The sequence below is a fragment of the Gorilla gorilla genome, chromosome 11, assembly GCF_029281585.2.
Source record: "Gorilla gorilla gorilla isolate KB3781 chromosome 11, NHGRI_mGorGor1-v2.1_pri, whole genome shotgun sequence".
Taxonomy (NCBI): domain Eukaryota; kingdom Metazoa; phylum Chordata; class Mammalia; order Primates; family Hominidae; genus Gorilla; species Gorilla gorilla.
This window is the reverse complement of record NC_073235.2, coordinates 128,947,281-128,971,681: the sequence shown is the minus strand read 5'-3', so window position 1 is coordinate 128,971,681 and position 24,401 is coordinate 128,947,281.

Sequence of the window (24,401 nt, the reverse complement as noted above, 5' to 3'; positions counted from 1 at the left end):
AGAGAGACTATTGTTTCTCCAAAAAGCAACTACTGTTCTCTCAAACTCAATACCTTACATCTTTTTATTGCTTTAGAATATAAAGTCTAGTTTCATGTTTCTTCTTTCACCCACACAGCACTCTATGAAACCCTAGTTATTAAGTGCACTTCATAAGGTTATAAATCATCATTATTGTTTTATTGCACAGATTCTTGTGAAATAGCTCAAAACTATAAAGGAATGAAATGGAAATCAATCAGTCAATCAATCCATATTGTCTTCATAGTGGTAATAAAATAATCATAGTGAGGACTCAGGCTCTTTGATGCTGAAATCAGCTGCTCCAGCCTGTTAGGAAGATATTCAGAATTAGACTTTGTCAAGAGTTTTCATTCCACGACTCATTATGTCACACAACAATTACCAGAATAAATGTTTATAGTGCATTCAGAATTAAATATCTTAATGATTCTTAGGACAGCTAGGATGGGGAAGCTGACTGGCTCTCTTCTTGGACACAAAAAGCAAATGGACATCTTTTCAAGGTACATGCATTTCTTCAGTCACAGATTCCTCCACTTCTTCAAGATAAATGAAATGTGACCTGTTTCCAATATAGTGTCATTTGTGCTGAAGACCCAGTCATAAAAAGAACCATAATTTCTGCTCTTTGTTGTTGAATAATGCTAACACTAATTGTAGTAAACTGTTGTATTTACATATGGTATATAGTATGTAGATGGTAGTAAAAGCTTTGTGGTAGATGAGGTCATCTAAGGCAATTATGGAAAATGAAAAGAAAAAAAAGGCTGAAAGCCAAATTCCAGTACATAGCAACATGTAAATATTCAGTGAAGGAATAAGATTTTAAAAACCTGAAAAGAAGTAGGAGGAATTAGAGAATAGTTTCATGAGCATTAAAGGTGAGTGTGTTCATTTCCTGGGGCTCCCATGACAAAGTATCAAAAACTGGATGGCTTAAAGCATGAGAAATTTATTCTCTCATAGTTTTCAGGACTAAAGTACAGAATCAATGTGTCAGTAGGACCATGCTCCCTTTGAAACCACTAAAGGAGGATTCTCCCGTGCCTGATCCAGCCTTTGGTGGCTCCAGGAATTTCCTGGCTTGCAGCTGTGTAACTCCAGTCTCTGTCTCCATCTGCGCATGGGTGTCTGCCCTCTGTGTCTGTGTTTCCACATGGTATTCTTCTTTGTGTTTTTTTCTGGGTCTGATTTTTTTTTTTCTTCTTATGAGGACTTCAGTCATATTGTATTAAGACCCACCCTAAAGAACTCTTCTTAACTTGATTACATCTGCAGAGACGTTTTCCAAATAAGGTTGTATGTAGAGGTACTAGAAATAACCACTTCAATGTATCTTTTGGGTGGACACAATTCAGGAAGAAAGGAAGGTAAAACACAAGAAACAGAGCAGAGTAAGGTCAAGGCAAAATGTGCCTGCTGGATTTTATGATTAAAATTTGGTTCATAACCTTATTTTCAACAGACTCATGGGAATGATAGGAAAATGGCAGAACCCATGGGGTTGAGAAATGGATTACAAAAGAAAATGGTGTCAAAAGAAAAAAGAGAGGGCAATGACTAGAATGAGATCTAGAGATGAGTGTTTTGGGGGGTGTGTGTTGGTGAGGTGTGTAAAGCACTTGTACATATGTGTGCATTAGGACAGATTTTCTGCTTTCTTTAGCCTCTTTTTTCCTTATCAGTCATCATTCATAAGAAGAAATAGATCTTTTTGTATAGTGACATCAAAGTGATGCTCTGAGAGATTAATATTTGTGAGAGGAAGGTCTGTAGAGATTGTCAGTATATTGCCGTATTGAAACCAAGACCATTCCTCTGGAGTGACTTGACACAGGCAATGAGAAAAGTGGAGACCGTCTCTGTCCTACTTGATTTTGTGGATGTTGAGTTGCATTGCTGCTAAGTAAAGTTGCCAGGATAAACACAAGGTGTCCAGTGAAATTTGAATTTTAGATTAAAAAAGTCGAATACTTTTTGTAGAAATATATCATGCAATATTTGGGACACACTTGTATTAAGACATTTTTCATTGCTTAAATTTAATACATTGTTTAGTGTTTTCATTTGGTAAATTTAGCAACTCAGTAGCTGAGTGAATATGTGTTAATAGATGAAGGATGGGGTGCGGGGTGAGAAAGAGAGAGGAAAAGCGAAAGAAAGAGACACAGAAAGACAGAAAGAGAAAGACTGAAAATAAGAGAGAGAGAAAGTGAGAGAGAGAGAGAGAGAATGAATAAATAAGTATGAGTATAGGAACAATAGGAAGGGATAAAATCCTATGTTGGAGGAATTAACATGAAGTAGAAGAGACAATTCTTTCTATTGAGACAAGGAAAAAAGATATGGATCACATATAAACATATTCAATTTTGGGAATGTCAACTTGAATGAATTTAGTCCTAATCATCTCTACTTTTATCTGAATTAGGAGGGTCAACCATCTTCAGGGATTGAAGAATTAGAAGTAGAACTAGGAAGGAGGAGCTTGGAGAGAATAGGGAACACTTGCAATAGCCAGTGGAGAGAAAGTATCATAGGAAGGGGAGGGGACTGATTTGGGACTAGGAGCAAGCCCATGCACTTCCCTGCTGTTCTGCAAAAGCAGCAGGAAGAGTAACCCTACTTCTCAAGAGAACTGCAGAAAAAATTACTTAATGGTTTACATTGTAGGGCAAGGAGACTTGGCAAACCTTCAGATCTCCAAGTTTGGAAAATGAATTGGTGAACTGAAAAGGGGAGAGAAGACTGAAAAGATCTCTCTCTCTCTCTCTCTCTCTCTCTCACACACACACACACACACACACACACACACACACACACACACACACACAATGTATTTCCACACATTAGTTGACTCATTAGGCAAGCTATAGTGTCACTGTGGCAAGATGCCAGCCGAAGCCTTAGGCTTCAGCCCTCCAGTAGCAAGATAATTTCTTTTTCCTAATTTTTATAGCATGCATCCAAGGACTGATTGACTCTGCTTGAATTAACTATTTCTGAATCAGTCATGTAGGTCATGTTGGTAGAAACTTTTGATTGGCCAATGCTGGGGCTGAACTGCATGGATTTGAATCCACGATCAAGGACAAGGAAACCTACAGTGCCCTGTGGCTGACAGATGAAATCCACTACATAAATATCTGGAGTTTGAGGAAGACTAGGAAGGTAGAAAGTGACAGAGGGTCAGGAAAGAGTTAAACATAAATTGAAAACTTTGTTCTCAGATTTATCTGCCTTATATAATTTTCTATGTTAACTTTGAATTCAGCCCAACCATCTACAGACCTCAAAGTTTACAAAGGGGAATTCTCATGACATCAGTGGCACCTTTCTATTTACAGGTGCAACTGTGCCTAACCATTTCAGGTTGTTAGATGTCTGTCTCCTTTTTCTAGATCTCAAGATCTGGCTAAGAGTTATCCTAAATAAAACAGAATAATATGTAGTCTTTGAAGTATTCATGGCGTGACCTACTTCAACAATTCAATGTAACAAGCATCTATTGGATGGCTGCCATGTGTAAGTCACTGTCTTACAGATTAGGGAATATGGAGTGCTGTATACACAGGTGCTCTCAGAAAATATTATTGAATGAATTCATTGATTTATTTAAGGGGCAGATTTAATGTTACATGGAATTGTAGCAAAAGTTCAATAGTAATGATTTATGTGGGTGATATTGGGTAAATAGTTGTGAAGACTTAACTTTGAAATTTCTTCTTGTGTTAATCATGATAGTCCAGGTTAAAGTGCAATAAGAGAAAATAAATTTCAGAGGCAGAAAACAAGACAGGCTTATTTTTGCTCATGATACATGTCCATTTTGCATTGGCAGGGTGCTCTGCTCCACACGGTTGTTGCTGAGGGGCCGAGGCTGATGTAAGCTGTGAACACACAGAATGGCTGTCAACACTTCAGAAGAAAGGGAGGGTAAAGAATCATGCAGTGACATGAATCACTTCTGCCCCTATATCAGTGCCCAGAGGAAAGTTCCGTGGCCAGAGTAAAGTTCCATGGCCAAGCTTAACTTCCAGAGGGTCAGGAAAATAGAATCTTTGCCTGTGCTAAGAGCTCATGAGAAGCCAGATAGTAGTCAATCTCAGACTACCTCAGCTTCTCAAAGGTGGATTATAGCATTGAGTCATTAGCTGCTATCATGATGAGGATACTAGAGATTTTAATGATGAAAACTAACACTTATGGGGATCTATTAATTTCTAAGTATTGTGCAACATGGATTAATATTGGGTTTCCCTTTTCATAGATGAAGAAAGTGAGTCAGAAATTGTATAGATTTTCTAATGTCACAGGTGCTAACGTGGCTATATAAATAATTCATGTTGTCCAATTCTAAGATAGTTCACAAATACCTCAGATCTTGTTACTCAGGGAATCTTAGTGCTGAATAAATGTATGTAAATTATTACTCACAAAGTAACTAGTGAATGCCAGCCAGTGGTCTAAACACTTCCTGTGTAATTTCCCATTTCAGAAATATCTGCCTCAATTGCTCTAATTCTGTAGCTTGCCCTTGCATTATTTGATGGATATGTAATGAATTGGTTTGTTGCTGTAATCTAATAGTTAAAAATATTCAAATAGTTTAAAAAGAACACTTCAGGTAGAGGAGAATATTATATGGAAAGATCTTTAAGCTTGGCATAGAGACTTCACACTTCATTTCATCTTCATTTCTCACTTCCTGAGCCAATCCTTGGATCTCTGTTTCCTTTTATGTAAAGTGAGCAAACTAGATCAGTTGACCTCTATGTATCCTACATTACCTATGGTTGCTTTTCTGTCAGTCATTCTACATCCAGTCAGATTAATACAACCAGGTGAAATTTGAAGCCTCTATCAGCTTTTTGAGAAGGGTCCCCAAAGCAAGAAGAGTGACTAAAATAATAGCAAGAATCAGGCAAGAACACATGCAGTCATTGGCAGCGGTATCAGCTCCAGCAAGACACTCTTGGTTTGTGTTAGGTTTTGAGGGAGGGACTTAAAGAGTGATCACCGAGATTAATAAAAGCCAATGGCTCTGAATTTTTTCTTAGGTATAAGAGTGTACACACATATGCCTATCAGCTTGTTGCAGCTTTTCCTACAGCCTAAACATTTTTGCTTAGCCTCAGAATTAATACTATATGATGAATCCAAATCAAGAAAGAAGTGAAATCGGAAGGACTTTAAATAAGAAGGAAAAAAATCCAGCCATTCCCCTGTCATTTTCACCTCTTTTGTTCCTTAAACACTTCTTAGATGTCCTTTGAGTTCATGATTCTTAAGTGGTTACTAAAATTGCCTCCTTTTCATGCTCCTATAATGTTGAAAAACCACATTTCTAAAATGAAGTGCTATACCAATGGTATGAAAAGTAGGCTATTTTATGGAGTCAACAATTTTCTCTCCAAACAATAAACTTACCACACCAATTTTCCCAAGTGACAATAAACATACCAAAGAGAAGAATGGTTTCCTTCTTCAAATTTTAAAGTTAAGTGTTTTTGCTAAAGAGTAAGTTGCATGATATGAACAATGCATACTGCATATAAGGTTGTGATTAAATTTTAGTTCATCGTAACATGTAGAAAAGATGATAGATGCTATTATAATTCAGCTAAAATGACCAACTAAGTCTCTAAACTTAGAGACTCAAGAAAGAACTACCTGGAAATATAAGTAAATCATTTAAATCCTTTCACGTGTCTAGCCAATTAGTAATATAGATTATATCCAGGTGGTACAAATGTCTTAATATCATTTTCAGGCCTCATTCTGCTCCTTGCTAATTCAGATAAAGTGGCCAGATTTTCTTTTTAATAGTAATAATCAATATCTCTTTAATATTTTACTATGAATAATTCACCCTTAAACAATGCAGGGGTTGGGGGTGCCAACCCCTTGCATGGTAGAAGATTGATGTATAATTTTGGACTCCCTCAAAACTTAACTACTAATAGCCTACTGTTGATTAGAAGCCTTACAGATAACATAACAATCTTATTAACATATATTTTGTAGGTTTTATGTATTACATACTATATTCTCACAATAAGCTGGAGAAAAGAAAATATTAAGAAAATTCTAAAGAAGAGAAAACATATTTGCTATTTATTAAGTGAAAGTAGATCATCTTAAAAGTCTTTATCTTCATCATCTTCACTCTGAGTAGTCCAAGGAGGAGGACGAGACAAAGGAGAGGGGTTGGTCTTGCTGTCTTAGGAATGGCAGAGGTAGAAGAAAGTCCATAGATAAGTGGACCTGCATATTTCAAACTCATGTTGTTCAAGAGTCAACTGTATACATTTTTGTCACATTAATTATTGACTATTCACAATAACACTGAAAAATAGTATTATTTTAATTCTCACTTTACAGGAAAGGAAACTGAGGATCAGTGTCCAAAGCTCAAGTTGTAGTGTGACCATGATACAAACTCCCATCTTCAGCCTCCAAATCCACAGTAAGCCCTTCTGTCACATGAACCCTAAATTAACCATTATATTATATCTTGTCCTCAAAGAAATACAGGCAAAGTGGGACATTTTGATGTAACCAGGTATAGTGATCAAGACAAAGGAGTGTACCAGGAATGCAGACACAACAAGGAACAAAACAGCAGAAAATTCCTGCTTCACAGATTTTAATGGAAATGGGTAGAGTAGGGAGAGTCAGATAATAGGTAAGACAAATATGTAAACTACATGCTACATTAACTGATGATGAGTGTGAGAAGAGAACAAGGTAGGAGAGCACAGACTGCAGGCTGGTGCTGCTGTTTTAAATGGGTCAGTCAGAAAAGACTTTCCTGAAAATTTTGCAATAATCTGAAGCAAGGAAAGGAGATGAAGATGCAGGTAAACTGTAATTTGAAGAATTTTCAGGAACAAAACTGAGAATGCAATTCTATCACAGCTTTCCAAATTGTCTACATCCAACATGGAGGGAGGCAGATGAGCCTTGCTGGTGAACTTCCTGATAGCTTAGCATATTCCTGGTGGGGGGAAACCAAGTGATGGACTGACTCCAGATGGTGACAGTGGTGACTGAAGTGCTAGCAGTAAAATAACCAGGGAGGAACAAGCTGAGGAAATGCACAGTTTCCTTGGACAAAATATTGCTCTTACACTTTTCATGTTGGGAGAGAGCTCCTGGACAAGGTTCTAACTTTATTTCTCCTTCTTTCTCTAAAGCACCTTGTCTCTTTGCTCCTATCATCCTAATTGTCTTTTCCTTCTAATTTCCATATGGTAGGAAAAGGAAAGGGGTGTGAAAAATAGTAAGTGACCAAAAAGCAAAGTCATATCAGAGTTGGAAGTTAAAATCAATTTATCTCTTCCTCCTGTCCCACCTCCTACTCCTAATAATTTGGCTCATTGCTCATCTTAAAAGTTGTATTTTTCTTGACGATGTTTAATCAAAGTTGCCATCTTTTTTCTTCATGTAACCTCAATTCTCTTTGAGAATTTTATAAATAAAAGCTACATTTGCATGCATAAAGTGATTGATTCCACTGGGTGATAGATGAGTTTAATCTTTGAATGATTAAGTAAAAAATTTTTAGCTCCCTGTTTGCTTTTATTTAGTGAATCATACCATTTGACTGAAATATTGCAGCTAGAATTGTGAATTTGGTGATGTCAAGGGTGGACACATCATACAAACTGAAATAAAATGAAGTCGAACTCTCCATCTTTAGTCAAATTGGGCTATATGGAAAAGTCTCCAGATATTTTTATCGTCATATTGCTGGATAATACTCAAATATAAGATTTTTAAAAAGTCTTCCCTTCCACGTTTACTTCCAGCAGGTGTATGCAGTATTGGACCTCATTGCCTTCAGTGATGCTGTCCCAGTGAATCATCCATCTGGGTTGCCTTTATACTTTTGAAGCACAATGATGAATACCTGATTTTAAAATTTCACAGATGGTGTTTCCTTTTTGTTGGTCTTACTTTAAAAGAAAATCCATATTTTATCTGGGGGTAAAAAACAGCTCCTCTCATTTTACAGACTTCCCAAGCCTTTCCAACACTTCAAATACTTGCCTCTGTCAAAATAAATACAATGTAGAAATAAATGCAATGCTCTAGTCCAATTCATAAATGCCAGTTAAGGCTTAATTCTGGGGTTACATTATGTATAGAATTGAAAACGATGTTTTTAAAATTCAGAGTTTGTATACGTTGAGAAATTCATAGGCTTATAGAAAATCTAATTGGAAAGGTTATTAGTAGTCATCCGTCTGTACTCTTACCTGATGTATAAATCCACATAGCCCAAAAAATGGTTGTTCAGTTCAAACTTGAACACTAATAGCAAGTCTTTCAAAATATACATGAGATCGAGGCTGTGTTAGTTGAAAAAAATGTTAAAAGGACAAGAATTAATTAGGAATATGATATCCTCTACTGTCTCTTTGTCCTCATCATTTAAACTAACCAGTCTTCGGCACAAACCCAAACATCCTCTTGCGTTGTGGAAGATTTTTAAAACAAGGATAAATTTAAAGACAGTATTACATATGAAAATGTTCATCTCTCTGCCTATCACAAAGTAAAGTTACAACAAATTTTAGTCATTATTACTTAAAATGATTCCTTGGCATACATTTGATTATGCAGACAGAACCTGTTTGTTTTGTGTGTGTGTATTAGTCTGCTCTCACACTGCTAATAAAGACATACTCAAAACTGGGTAGTTTATGAAGGAAAGAGGTTTAATTGACTCAGTACAGCATGGCTAGGGAGGCCTTGAGAAGATTGCAATCATGGCAGAAGGGGAAGAAAACAAGTCCTTCTTCACATGGTGGCAGGAGAGAGAAGTGCAGAGTGACGGGGTGGGGAAAGTCCCTTATAAAACCATCAGATCTCATGAGAACTCACTATAACAAGAAAAGTATAGAGGTAACCATCCCTATGATTCAATTACCTCCCACCAAGTCCCTTCCATGATACATGGGGATTATGGGAACTACAATTCAAGATGCAATTTGGGTGGAGACACAGCCAAACCATGTCACTTGGGCTGTGTTGGTTAAGAATGAACAAAATCATCTGCATCTGTGGATGGCCAATGTGTCCTAGTTTTCCAGGGACTTGCCCATTTTAGTGCTGAAAGCCCTACATTCTCAGAACTTTTTTTTATGCCTGGACAAACCAGGATGATTGATAATCTGACCCAGAATCCAGATTTCCAGCCTGGATCTTTGATTCTCTCACCTCCTCTTCATGTCTATAGATTTTTTTCCACAGAGTAACTTCTGAATTTAAAAATACATGTAATCTTCCAATATATATAATTGAAGAATATAAAGGTTTACTCTAAATGTTCTAGTTCTAGATTAATAACAGCATGCTACGTTTTTAGGACCTGTACTACTAAAATGTGTAATGGTGGTTATTTTTCTCACCCATATCCCTTGTGACAAATTTAATTGGTTCTCAAGGTTGCTGGTGCCTTGACCTTGGATTTTCCAGCCTCCAGAACTGTGAGCAATAAGTTTCTGTTGTTTACAAATTATCCAATTTAATGTATCTTATTCTAGCAGTCTGAACTGACTAAGACTCAGGGCTATACACAAAGTTTCTTGGAGATATAGCAAGAGATGAGATGTTCTTTGTCATCCAGCAAATCATGCTCCATTGTTAGACACACTGTACTTGGTTGAAGAGGTATTATGTAAAATTTAGCAGATTGATACCTCTAAATTTATGATTACCAGTGTTACATGCACCTTCAAAATTGTTTGTCAATCTTACTACTTTTTTGAACTGGCTTGTGGTTCCATTTAACATAAATGTCTATTTCAATCTTCCACAGTACTGTCAAACCTCTAGGCTTCCTCCCCTTTTCACCGTCAGTAGATAACTGCTTCTTGCTTTACAAAGAAAGTGTAAATCATCAGGGAGAAAGGCTTTCAATTTCTGAAACCAAATTTGCCTGCCTGCTAAATGGAAGTGATAGACATTTATTTATTCAAGCCCAGTTCCTTAAACTCTGTTCATGTCCTTCTCTTCCTCTTGCACTAGATTTTTATATTCTGTCTTCTGTGTCTTCAACTTGTGACTCTCTACCTGACCTTTCTTATCTCAGCTAAATTTGCTTCTCTCATCTTAAAATAAAAAAGCCTTTCCTTGATTTGAATCTCTTCCTACTCCTGCCTTTTACACTCCTTCCTTTCCCACTCAAACTTCTTATGAGTTGTCCAGGCACATTGTCTCCACTTTTCCACTCCAACACTGTCCATGCTAATGCCACCTACAACCTCAGTATCACAGAATCTAAAACATGATCTTCCATTATTTTCTAAGTAACATCCCAATCACATTGAATGCATTTGATTTTCCTTGAAACAGTATCTTGCTTTGACTTCACTGACGCTGGAATGTTCTGATTTTCATTTATCACACTGGTCATTCCGTGACAGTCTCCTTTGCCATCTCTTTCTTTTAGACCCAATTTTCAAATGCTGACATTTCCATCCCAAGCTTGACCTCTCTCTCTAGTGCTCATTCCAGGCAAGATTTTATCCTTTCATCCCTCAAACTCAACTGCTGACTTGATCCGTGTATTAATAGCTTCAAACTCAACTATTCAAAACCAAATTATTTATTTTTCTTCACAAACCTGATCTTTTCCTAGGATTCTCCATCTCAATAAATGACACCATCAACCAGCATTTGGCTCAATGTAGAATTCTGGTTATCAACCTTACTACCTCCCTCTCCCCGCATCTGCATTGCATTAATCACCATTCTTTCAATTTTGCTTACCTCTCTTCATATGTAACATCGTATTCTAAATTAACAATGTCTTTCACTTGTTTTCCTCTTATCCAGTGTTGCTCCCTCAACCGCTACCTCTATTTTTTTCTTCTGTAAGCAGTTAGAGTTGTCCTTACAAAAACAAACTTTCATCATGTCATTCTTCTTCTGCTGTTCAATGGAGTTCTTCATTGCTCCTAGAAAAGCCTTTAAAATCCTTAACATAGACTGCAGGTATTGAAATTATATCATTTGTATTGTTCTTGCCAACCTAATTTCTCACCATTCCCCACCCTATTCTCTGTCATATAGTCACCCTGGACTCCTTTTGCTTTTTCAATTTTTCTGTGCCCCTTCACACCATGGAGCCCTCGTGCACGTCTGACCTGTCCTGCCTAGGCAGCTTTTTAACCTGCATCTTCACCTAGATAACTCATGTTTCAGTTCCTCACTTACAAGTTGTTTCCTTTGAATCAAAATAGTCTCATATTTCCATTTTGTAATACAACAATTGACATATATGTAATTCTTAGTGTAATTAATTGTTTATAGACTATTTTGCTAGCAAGATGAGGCCGGGCATTATCTGCTTTATTTACAGCTGAGACCAGGCATTACTTGCCTCATTTATAGCTGTATCACTAGTTATTTTTTGAATGCATGAAGATACTCCAATCAAATTTCCTCTTTGTAATAACTTCTTGATTTATCTTGTTGCAAAAAAAATCAGTCTGATAACTAATACAATAAAAACACTGCTTTGAAATCTTCCTGGTTGGTTGATTAAGGAATTTCCAGAGCTCTTCATAACTATTTGTGAAGTCTGTTTTTTAGTGTATATATCTTTTGTTCATTTGCCTACTTATTTACTGTATTGTAAATATTACAAACCATATCAGAAACTTAAACAAAAGTGTTGTGCTTTTGTGATTATCAAGATCTTTTAAATAAACAAATAACATCACCGGAGTTTAACTTTCAGTTAAACTCTAAATTAATTATCTGGTCATTTATTTTTAAATTCATAGGTTAATGTGCATTTATATATTTAATATTATTAGAATCTAAATTACAGAGACATGAGCAGGGGGAAGAAAACCGACAAGGGATGGTGAGGCACCCAGGCACTAGTAGTATTATGAAGCCATTGTCATCACTAGGGCTGAACGAAGGGGAGGGAAAAGTGTTACTGGAATCTGACAAGAGTTAAAACAATGGAAGATGGGTCCCTCACCTGAAGCTGGAACATAGAGGAGAAAGGACACTGCCTATGTGCATCAAGACTGGATAGGATTAGCAGCAGGGTGTGTGTGGAGGGGAAATTTCCTCACCTTCACCCCCATTACCAACTTTAAGCCTCTTGCTTCTGCCTGCCATTGGTTTAACCCCACAGGAAACCAGGGAACACTGTGGGAGAGAGGATAGAGTTTGGGTGGGTGACGGAGCTTCAGAGAACACCCAGTAAATCTCTTTTCCTCCATAATATTGTAGCAAGATGGGTTCTTATCTTACAACTCCTTTTTTTTTCCCCATGTCTGTTGTTTTACCTCTTCCAGTAGCCCAATGGTAAGATTTTAGTTCTCTCATTTCTAGTATAAATTTCTGTAGATTCCTTTTGTACAACACCAAAGTAGGCAGGTAAAGTCACTAAATAAAGACATTTCATGCAAAGTACAACTCATAAATTATAACTTCCCCCATGGAAACTTTCATTAGATCATCATATGAATAAGACACAGAAAGAAGTTTTATGAAGACCTGACCAATGTGAAACTGGCATCATCATGATTAAAAGAAAGCTAATATTAGGTTCATGATATCACATGGATACCTATAAATGTTTTAACCCACAAATGAAACTGATTGGATAAGGCAAAAACAACAACAACAACAACAACAACAACAACAACAACAAGAGGTAGATAATAGCCAATACAAGAATTTGTAACTAGAGTATAAGATTTAATTCTATGTTGGAACCCAGTTAATATTGTAACTCAAGCCTCATTATTTTGCGATTTAGATTTCTAAGGTTGTCCTATGTCATCTATGTTAATTGGACAATTAATCAACGCTAATGTTACTTGATAATAGACCCTTTATTAAGTTGAAACATCTGAATTGCTGATAATTGTCCATTTTGGCCCATAAAAACCGTAAGACAGTGGTACTACATACTGTATAAATGTACAGTAACCTATGAATTTAAAAATAAATGACCAGATAAATAAATGCACCCTTTGTTTCCAGTATTTATTATCATCATTATTTTTTATTGAAATATAATAGACATACATATTTTTGAGGTGCATGCAATAATTTAACATATTTATATAATTTGTAAAGATCAAGTCAATGCAATTAGGATATCTATCACCTTAAATGATTGTCATTTCTTTATGCTAGAAACATTCAAAGTCTTACTCAAAATATGTAGCCTTTTAAAAATGGCATTTATTTATTTGATAGAATGGTAGCAATTTTGAAAGAATTATACAATACTTGTACTATAGCTAGTGCCAACATGTGCATCTGTGCCAGAATTAATCTCTTTGACATAGCACTTTCTGAAAGTAATTTGTTTATCTCTTCCACAGTACATGCTTGTACACAATTCTTTTGTTAATACAACACAGACTCATCTTTTCATTAAGCATTTTGAATGTAGTCAGGTGCCTTGGTGATAAGGAATAACAAATCTGCCTAATATATTTTTAAAAATCAAAAATAGCACAGCTATGATTTCTTCTTTGGCAATTTTACTGTTTGTAAGAATGCTCTATGGATATATTCTCTCTTTCAATTTTCACATTTTAACTTCTATCAAATTTAACAGAGCTGAGAGTATTAATTAGAACAAGTTTTGGCACAGTATTTTTCAAACCTCCAATCCTGAAGACCTCTAACTACTTATTTATCATTGGAAAAAAATAATAATTTTGATGTGTTGAAGACTTAACAAGAACATGTATAATGCCTATTTTTAATACAAACTTTCTCTCATTGGTGATACATATTATAGTTTTAGCCAAGAGAGATACGCTTATCTAGAGACATGTTTATATTTGTTTGTTAAAATTTATAAGGTAAATAATTTGTTTTTAAATCAATGTTTAATTTTCTGTGATAACATGCAATCTAAAATACCTCTAAAATAAACCAATTCTCCACTCTAACAAAATATAGTGTTTTATTTTGTATGTTTTTGAGACTTAAATAAATAGGAGCTCACAAGTGAATAGATTATCAATTTTATAAGCCATTAGTTAATGCATCTCAAAATCTTTTTCCACTTAAAGTGAGCTCCACTGTAAGAAAGAAATGAAAAAATGAAAATAAATGAAAGAAAGGAGAGAAGGTATGGAGAAAGAGGAGATACGAAGAAAGCAAAAAAAGATTAAACAAGAGAATCAACCTAAAGCAAACTCGAAACAGATATAATGGCAGGAATTGCATGCCGGCATGTTGGAGAGTTACTCTACATGTTTCCTAAATTGGCTGTACCCTTTAGTTGAGTAGGGATGGCAGGTGACACTGACCTGGGTCATGTATTTGCTGAGGGATGATAAAGCACAGGAGCAAAGCCCTCCCTCACTGTCTTGGCAGCCATCTCTCTCTCCATCACCATGGCTTCAACTTTTGTTTTTAGAGGAGAATTTTAGGTGAAAGCAATATGTCTGGGGTTACAGCCAAACATGAATCAGAGGGAGTTGCCATAGTAATGGCTACCTCTGCTCAGGTTCAATTCTCATATGTCAGCTCGACATTTGCTCAGGGCAGGTGGTCTCGAAGATTTGGCTTACAGGATATTTTTCCAACCCTCGATGGAACTGGAGAAGCTGCCAAAAATAAGACAAGAGTAAGGAGTAGGCTCTCAGGACAGCTGATCAGCTACTCTCTATGTGCTAAGAACCAAGTCATTTCAAGTTCCGGAGTCTTATCCTTCCTGCATGTAAACTGGTATCTGTTTTTCTGGTTGCAGGAAATGTAATGGGCTTAGATTAGAGAATACATATGGATGTGCTTTAGAAGCTACACAGTATTGTACAGATGGAAGGTGTAGGATTACAATTGTATTAATAGCTAATTTTAAGGCATTGTTTTGGAAAACTGAAAAATCTAGGAAACATAAATCCACAAGAAAGTAAACTAAACCATTTGAACTTTTGGATAGTCTCTACTTATAGTGCATGCTCCCCAGGTGCTGTACGATTTTCTCTATTGTGAAGATTCAGTCTATGACTGTGGGTTTTAAATGTAAGAAGTATCTGATACACTTAATGAAAATGCTGATGTCATTCTTCTGGAAGTGGTCAGCATAGAGTAGCTGCCACACTTTCATGGCTATCATAACATTCAACAGTGTTAGCCTTTGAGTCAGCTGTGAGCCTTACTACCTCCACAGCTTTCAGCACGTTTCTTCGTTTGTTCATTAATTCATTAGTCATTGATTCAGTCCATACTCAGCATTTGTTATGCTAGATACTGGGCAAGGTGTTGAGATAAACTGACAAACCTCTTCCTCTAAAAATTCTGATGCTTGTGGTAGCCAAGAAGGCAGGCAACAAGGAAGTAAAATCAAACAATGATTCATGCTGGGAAAATATAAACACTAGTTTTTTTTAAATTATTATTATACTTTAAGTTCTAGGGTACATGTGCACAACGTGCAGGTTTGTTACATAGGTATACATGTGCCTGTTGGTTTGCTGCACACATCAACTAGTCCTTTACATTAGGTATTCCTCCTAATGCTATCCCTCCCACAGCCCTCCACCCCACAACAGGCCGCAGTGTGTGATGTGCCCCACCCTGTGTCCATGTGTTCTCATTGTCCAACTCCCACCTATGAGTGAGAACATGTGATGTTTGGTTTTCTATCCTTGTGATAGTTTGCTGAGAATGATGCTTTCCAGCTTCATCCACATCCCTGCAAAGAACATGAACTCATCCTTTTTATGGCTGCATAGTATTCCATGGTGTTTATGTGCCTCAATTTCTTAATCCAGTCTATCATTGATGGACATTTGGGTTGGTTCCAAGTCTTTGCTATTGTGAATAGTGCCACGATAAACATAAATGTGCATGTGTCTTTATAGTAGCATGATTTATAATCCTTTGGGTATATACCCAGTAATGGGATCGCTCCCTCAAATGGTATTTCTAGTTCTAGATCCTTGAGAAATTGCCATACTGTCTTCCACAATGGTTGAACTAATTTATACTCCCACCAACAGTGTAAAAGCATTCCTGTTTCTCTACATCCTCTCCAGCATTTGTTGTTGTTGCCATTCTAACTGGCGTGAGATGGTATCTCACTGTTGTTTTGATTTGCATTTCTCTGATGACCAGTGATGATGAGCATTTTTTCATATGTCTTTTGACTGCATGAATGTCTTCTTTTGAGAAGTGTCTGTTCATATCCTTTGCCCACTTTTTGATGGGATTGTTTGTTTTTTTGTAAATTTGTTTAAGTTCTTTGTAGATTCTGGATATTAGCCCTTTGTCAGATGGGTAGATTGCAAAAATTTTCTACCATTCTATAGGTTGCCTGTTGACTCTGATTACAGTTTCTTTTGCTGCGCAGAAGCTCTTTAGTTTAATTAGATCCCATTTGTCTATTTTGGCTCCTGTTGCCATTGCTTTTGGTGTTTTAGTCATGAAGTCTTTGTCCATGCCTATGTCCTGAATGGTATTGCCTACGTTTTCTTCTAGGGTTTTTATGGTTTTAGGCTGTACATTTAAGTCTCTAATCCATCTTGGGTTAATGTTTGTATAAGGTGTAAGGAAGGGATCCAGTTTCAGCTTTCTACATATGGCTAGCCAGTTTTCCCAGCACCATTTATTAAATAGGGAATCCTTTCCCCATTTCTTGTTTTTGTCAGGTTTGTCAAAGATCAGATGGTTGTAGATGTGTGATGTTATTTCTGAGGCCTCTGTTCTGTTCCATTGGTCTATATATCTGTTTTGGTACCAGTACCATGCTGTTCTGTTTACTATAGCCTTGTAGTGTAGTTTGAAGTCAGATAGCATGTTGCTTCCAGCTTTGTTCTGCTTAGGATTGTCTTGGATATGCAGGTTCTTTTTTTGGTTCCATATGAACTTTAAAGTAGTTCTTTCCAATTCTGTGAAGAAAGTCAGTGGTAGCTTCATGGGGATAGCATTGAATCTATAAATTACCTTGGGCAGTATGGCCATTTTCAGGATATTGATTCTTCCTATCCATGAGCATGGAATGTTCTTCCATTTGTTTGTGTCCTCTTTTATTTAGTTGAGCAGTGAGTGGTTTGTAGTTCTCCTTGAAGAGGTCCTTCACATCTCTTGTAAGTTGATTCCTAGGTATTTTATTCACTTTGTAGTAATTGTGAATGGGAGTTCACTCATGATTTGGCTCTCTGTTTTCTGTTATTGGTGTAGAGCAATGCTTGTGATTTTTGCACATTGATTTTGTATCCTGAGACTTTGCTGAAGTTGCTTATCAGCTTAAGGAGATTTTGGGTTGAGACAATGGGGTTTTCTAAATATACAGTCATGTCATCTGCAAACAGACAATTTGACTTCCTCTTTTCCTAATTGAATACCCTTTATTTCTTTCTTTTGCCTGATTGCTGTTGCCAGAGCTTCCAACCTTATGTTGAATAGGAATGGTGAGAGAGGGCATCCTTGTCTTGTGCCAGTTTCAAAGGGAATGCTTCCAATTTTTGCCCATTCAGTATGATATGTGCTGTGTGTTTGTCATAAATAGCTCTTATTATTTTGAGATACATTTCATCAATACCTAGTTTATTGAGAGTTTTTAGCATGAAGGTTGTTGAATTTTGTCAAAGGCATTTTCTGCATCTATTGAGATAATCATGTGTTTTTTATCATTGGTTCTGTGTATGTGATGGATTACGTTTGATTTGTGTATGTTGAAAAAGCCTTGCATCCCAAGGATGAAGCCGACTTGATCATGGTAGATAAGCTTTTTGAGGTGCTGCTGGATTCAGTTTGCCAGTATTTTACTGAGGATTTTCATATTGATGTTCATCAGGAATATTGGCCTAAAATTCTCTTTTTTGTTGTTGTGTCTTTGGTATCAGGAAGATGCTGGCTTCATAAAATGAATTAGGGAGGATTCTCTCTTTTTCTATTCATTGGAATCGTTTCAGAAGGAATGGTACCAGCTCCTCTTTGTACCTCTGGTAGAATTTGGCTGTGAATTCATCTGGTCCTGGACTTTTTTTGTTGGTAGGCTAATAATTATTTCCTCAATTTCAGAATCTGTTATTGGTCTATTCAGAGATTTGACTTCTTCCTGATTTAGTCTTGGGAGGGTGTATGTGTCCAGGAAGTTATCTATTTCTTCTAGATTTTCTAGTATATTTGCATAGAGGTGTTTATAGTATTCTCTGATGGTAGTTTGTATTTCTGTGGGATTGATGTCCCCTTTATCATTTTTTATTGCATCTATTTGATTCTTCTCTCTTTTCTTCTTTATTAGTCTTGCTAGCGGTCTATGTACTTTGTTGATCTTTTCAAAAACCAGCTCCTGGATTCATCGATTTTTTGAAGGGTTTTTTTGTGTGTCTATCTCCTTCAGTTCTTCTCTGATCTTAGTTATTTCTTGCCTTCTGCTAGCTTTTGAATTTGTTTGCTCTTGCTTCTCTAGCCCTTTTAAACGTGATGGTAGGGTGTCAATTTTAGATGTTTCCTGCTTTCTCTTGTGGGTATTTAGTGCTATAAATTTCCCTCTACACACTGCTTTAAATGTGTCCCAGAGATTCTGGTATGTTGTGTCTTTCTTCTCATTGGTTTCAAAGAACATCTTTATTTCTGCCTTCATTGCGTTATTTACCGAGTAGTCATTCAGGAGCAGTTTGTTCAGTTTCCGTGTAGTTGATTGGTTTTGAGTGAGTTTCATAATCCTGAGTTCTAATTTGATTGCACTGTGGTCTGAGAGACAGTTTGTTGTGATTTCTGTTCTTTTACATTTGCTGATGAGTAAACACAAGTTGTAATAGAAAATGTCATAGGATTTCTCTTAGTAGTCAGAATTGTTCAACATAAAGATGTCCTGGCCACATCAATGGTGTTCAATCTTAGACCATAAAGTATTTAAACATGCCAATCGTCCGTTTTCTCATCTGTGAAATGGGAATAAATTTGGGATCTTGATGTAGTTTGGATGTTTGTCCTCTTTAAATCTCGTGTTTTAATTTGATCCCCCATATTGGAGATGGGGCTTAGTGGGACATGTTTTGTTCATGAGGGTGGATTCCTGATGAATGTCATGGTGGTGTCCTCATGGGAATGAGTGCTTTTGCTTTATTCATTCCCACCAGAGCTGATTGTCAAAAAGAGTCTGGCACCGCCCTCCTCTCTCTCTCTCTTCCTTCCTTTCTCACCACATGATGGCTGCTCCTTTTCCATCACGAGTGGAAGCTTCCTGTGGCATTCACAGAAGCAGATGCTGGCACCATGCTCCCTATACAGCCTGCAGAACTGTGAGCCAAATAAAATTCCCAGAGAATACTCAGCCTCAGGTATTCCTTTATAGCAACACACATGGGCTAAGACACACCTACCTCGAAAGGTTGTTGGGAGGATTAAATGTGGTGATCATTAGCAGATTGTCAGGTACAAAGCAAATGTTCAATAAGGGTTAGTTATTAATAATACTAATTACTATTTAGTTTCTTGTTATAGTAAGGAAACATAAAAAGCAATAAATAAACAAAACAAGATTATCCAAGTAAATGATGTAATAAATTTCTGCTGTCTTGGAATTTTTTCAGTAACTCAACAGAGAATGTGGGTTGTATAGTAACAGATTTATAACTTGTATAAATATATTGCCCCAAGTTAAAGAAAATGAAAGCCTTTTTAAAATGTCAGAGCATGTCAAAATCATTGTTTCACTAAAGCTAAGGCCGTGATCCAGAGGTTTAGATGAGGTCAAAACAGGAGTTGAGATCAAGCCAGCAAGCCTGTTCTTCATCAGACTCTGATTCTGCTCGGTTCTGTGTGCCACTCCAACCTCAGGCTGGCAACCCAATGGTTACAGTGGTGCCCACACTCATATCAGGACATATCTGGAGCCAGTGAGAAACAAGTGATTATTTCCAAATTTCTCAGAAGTGAGAATTATCTTCTTTCTCAGAAATCTCAAGCAAACACCTCCTGTCATCTCCTTTGGCAACTGGGTCATCTCCTTATTCCTGAACCAACTTTTGTAGGAAGAGGAATGCCCTTTGCCATTGACATAGACCTTCCCATCCCTATCCAATCACTATGGAAAGGGTGATAGGATTAGCCTAATTGTACCCTAATCAGGCCAACCCTGCTGCATTGAAAGATTTTTCAAATCACATCACTATACAATGACAAGGGGACCGTTGGGAAGGCCAGCACATACCCTATATGTAGTTCTGCAATCCTTAATCCCATAGTGGACTTGTGTGCTTCCAGTTTTAAGTCTAAAGAAACCAAAATTTGAAGTTCTTACTCAAAAGTAAGGTAAAGGTGACTTGAGGGAGAAATACTTTGATCTAAAAGGCAGAGTTGATACCGATCCTGTGAGCAGGGAAGGGTCTCAAGTCCAGAAATGTGTGGGGATAAAGCAGTTATTCATTCATTCTTCCACGTATTAAGTGCTAAATATTTGGTAGACACTATCTCCCTGTGGGAGCTTACATTCCAGTAGAGGTGAGGATGTGTGAGGGACAAGAACAGAGTATAAAATGGGAGGCATGATGGCAAAGATAAGGAATAATAGCATGATGAATTAAGACAAAGGAAGATCTTCAATATCCCCTATCTCCAGAGAAAGAAGAGCAAAGTAAAGAGGGATAATTGCTTTATAAATGCTTGTACTCTCTGTTCCAGCATTAACACAACCTTAGTCTTCTGGGTGCCAACTTTAACCTTGTTTTTCAAATCCATGTCTTATTTAAACCATTATTTTCACTACTTTCCACAGAGTAACTCTTTGAAACTTAGTTTTATTTTCATCCTTGCAGTCCTGAAACAGAAGTTTAATATGCTTGTTATATTTTAATAGGTATTCGTTAAATGTATAATCAAATTTTTAACAAGTAAAATAAAATCAACAAGTAAGCATTTCTGTGTGCCACTTAAAATAATATCCTAGCTGGGCGTAGTGGCTCACGCTTGTAATCCCAATAGTTTGGGAGGCCGAGGCTGGTGGATCACCTGAGGTCAGGAGTTCAAGATCAGCCTGGCCAACATGGCGAAACCCCGTCTCTACTAAAAATACAAAAATTAGCCAGGAATGGTGGCTTGAGCACCTATAATCCCAGCTGCTTGGGAGGCCGAGGCCGGACAATCACTTGAACCCAGGAGTGGGGAGGTTGCAGTGAGCCGAGATCACACCATTGCACTCCAGCCTGGGCAACAAGAAACTCCGTCTTGAAAATAACAACAATGATAATAATAACAAATAATAATATCTTAGCAGTGGAACCTGTCTGATGCTTGAGAAGCATTATTTTATTCTGATAATCCTTTTGGTAGCCTCTAGGTTTTAATTCCAGCATACCCAATCCAGCTTCAGGGCTCTCTAAGCCTCTAGATTTGGATGTCTTTAGCAACTCTAAGAGAAGCATTTTTCTGGGGATTTCAACTTGTATTTTTAAATCTCCCAAAGCCTTTTTTACTTACCCTGTTGGTGTGTCCTGAGAAAGTTCCCTTTCTTTCTTTCTCTCTCCCTTTCTTTCTTTCTTTCTTTCTTTCTTTCTTTCTTTCTTTCTTTCTTTCTTTCTTTCTTTCTTTTTCTTTCTTTCTTTCCTTCTCCCTTTCTTTCTTTCTTTCATTCTTTCATTCTTTCTTTCTTTCTCAAGATGGAGTTAAAAGTTGGGTGTACCCATCATTCATTCTCTGCTGACAGCCCTGGTACCCCTGGCTTAGCAAATGCAGTGAATACATTCTCCATGGCAGTTTGGCAGATGCCTCAACCATGACATTTGTCTTTTATAGATTAGGAAAAGAAGGTGTCCCCTTATGGGCTGCCTGTGCTAAATCCCCTGGCACATTTATTTTTGATTTATTGCATATTAGATTTCAGGTTTTTAATTTGCATGTTTCTGGCAAAGTGTCAGAAGGTTGTGTCTTAGCACGTGTCTAGAGTTGTATGTACATAAAACACAGGCAAATTCAATAGGTAAAGCTCAAAGAAGGAAACAAAGGGCACATCTAATTGTTTAACCCAAATCATTTCGCTTTTTCTGCTGGATGTGTCAGAATATAAAGTGGCATCATTTAAAAAATACCCTAGATTATTTCTGAGGTTGTGCATTGATATTTTTGTTTCTTTACACCTAAATTAAAAGCAATGTCTGACTTTTAACAACACATTTTTAACAAAAAAATACATAACACATACAAAATAGAAGCTTGTTTTATAATTCAGATCAGTTTTCAGATTGTGTTATGATGAATGCAACCAGAAAATTATGAATAAATTCCTTCTAACAGGGCCTTCATTAAAACTGCTCGTAAAGCAGGAACTTTCCTCTTTACTATTCAGTTCACAAACACTGTTTTTAGACAATAAAAACCATACAATATAATTCTCTACTTTGTCTGAAATATTTTATTAATTAAATAATAGGTTTAGATGACTGAATTCTAGCAAACCTCTGCCACTTGTAACCCAACAATCTGTGGCAGGCATGCATAGCCCCTCAGAGGCTCAGGTTTCCTCAACTGGAAAAGGGCATAATAATAACTAAGTTAAAAGCTGGCTTGTGGACTTGTTAAGGGAATTGAATAAGAAAATCTATGTGGAACTGGTTGGTAAATTCTATAGCACTACAAAAAGTACATCCATATTGTAACATAAAAATTAACTAGCACATATTGTAATATAATAATAGACCATAATACCGTATAATCTCATAAACTTAGAGAGTAGCCAGGACTTATAAACATGCTTGTGATTTCAAATACTATCTCCATATATGTCTAAAAATATATTGGCATGTAGTTGTCCAACAGGTTTGTTCTTCAAGAATATTTCCGGATCATTTGTAATTAACATGGATTTTAATTACTATAGTTGCTTGAGTATACTTATAGTTTCAATTTTTAATTTTGTATTTTGAAATGGCTTTTGCCAGAGTAGCCTTGTTCAATTGGGCTATATAAACATGTAATTATTTATACCAACTCACGTTAGGTTCATAGTTTAAAGACTGCCAATTTTCCACTGTTGTAATTATAGCCATAACAGATCTTAAGTTGTTTGAACTAAACAGTTCACTGTCTTTTAAAATTTGCCTTGTAGGTTATACGTTCATTACATTTTTAAAGGTAAAATTACTATACACACACATCCGTACACACACATATAAATTGTGTATGAGACATGCAATTCTTAAAAAGTTGGTAATTCTGACATTTAATTTATGTTTCAGAAACAGTAAATACAACTTTCATTTCAAAATGTTCTTCAGATTTTAAAATAACTTTAATTTCCTTGGATATGAGTACTCTGTAATTAAGTAATCCCTGTTATACAGAAAAAAAGTGTTAGATGTAAATACATAATTCTGCCACTGCAGCTAACAGAAATGTTATCATTTAGTGTTTTCTACATTCTTGAGGAAGTGAGTAAATATTTCGAAGTCTTTTTTTTTTTTTTTAATGAAAGAAGCATTAGTCATATTGAATATCCAGTTCTAGCCAGGAAACAGGAAAACACAGAAGACATATTATCAAATACTTCTTGAGGGCAAACTTCTGTTTGTCAACCTTGGCTGCTATGAATGACATTATTAACTAAGGTTCACTATCATAATGCATTTCTTGTAGTTCTCACAGCTCTTAATTCTCTGAGTTGAAATAAATGCTCTTTGCAATAGTATGATTCCCGAGTTGGCCTCTGGTTTTGTAAGTAATTTTTTAATAGATATTTTTCACTTATTCATTCTGTTTGCTTATAGGGCACAGCTAATTTACGATTGTTCTGATCTAGTTCTGAACCTGGTATATTGCCTACTACTGAATCATCAAACATAATTCACATATCTATGTCTAGGTAAACACAGCACCCACTGTATTTAGAGTAATGTTTTCACCAGAAGTTCCTGCAAAACTTTATATATAGCAATATGGGATGTTGGCATAAACAGACTTTTCAGGATAGATCAAAGAAGTTTGTGTGTGAGCAAGGAAAGGTTGACATGAAGCATCTCATAGCCAAATACATATGCTAGATTCACTTTCAACCCAAGCCACCTTCAGAATGTGCCAGATTTGGATAAAATTGCCTTTTTTTCCTCTCCAGAGCTTGGCTTCACTTATCCATCTCAAATTTTTCTCAGAACAACTCAACTAAAAACCCCCTAAACAAAATTTATGGGACTCCATAATCACCCTATGGACAAACCTAATATAGCAATTTTTCTGAAAACTACTAACCAAAAGGTGAGGAAATGTACCAGAAAAACACTTGTGCATCTGTATGTTTTCCAACATCTCCTAAATGACTTATCTTGATTGTGTATGCTGAATCTTTTGGGAGTACACATAAAAAAATTGACATATATGTAAATGATTTGCAGGCAGAGATGATATTTTTATTTAAATTTGAGCTAATTGTA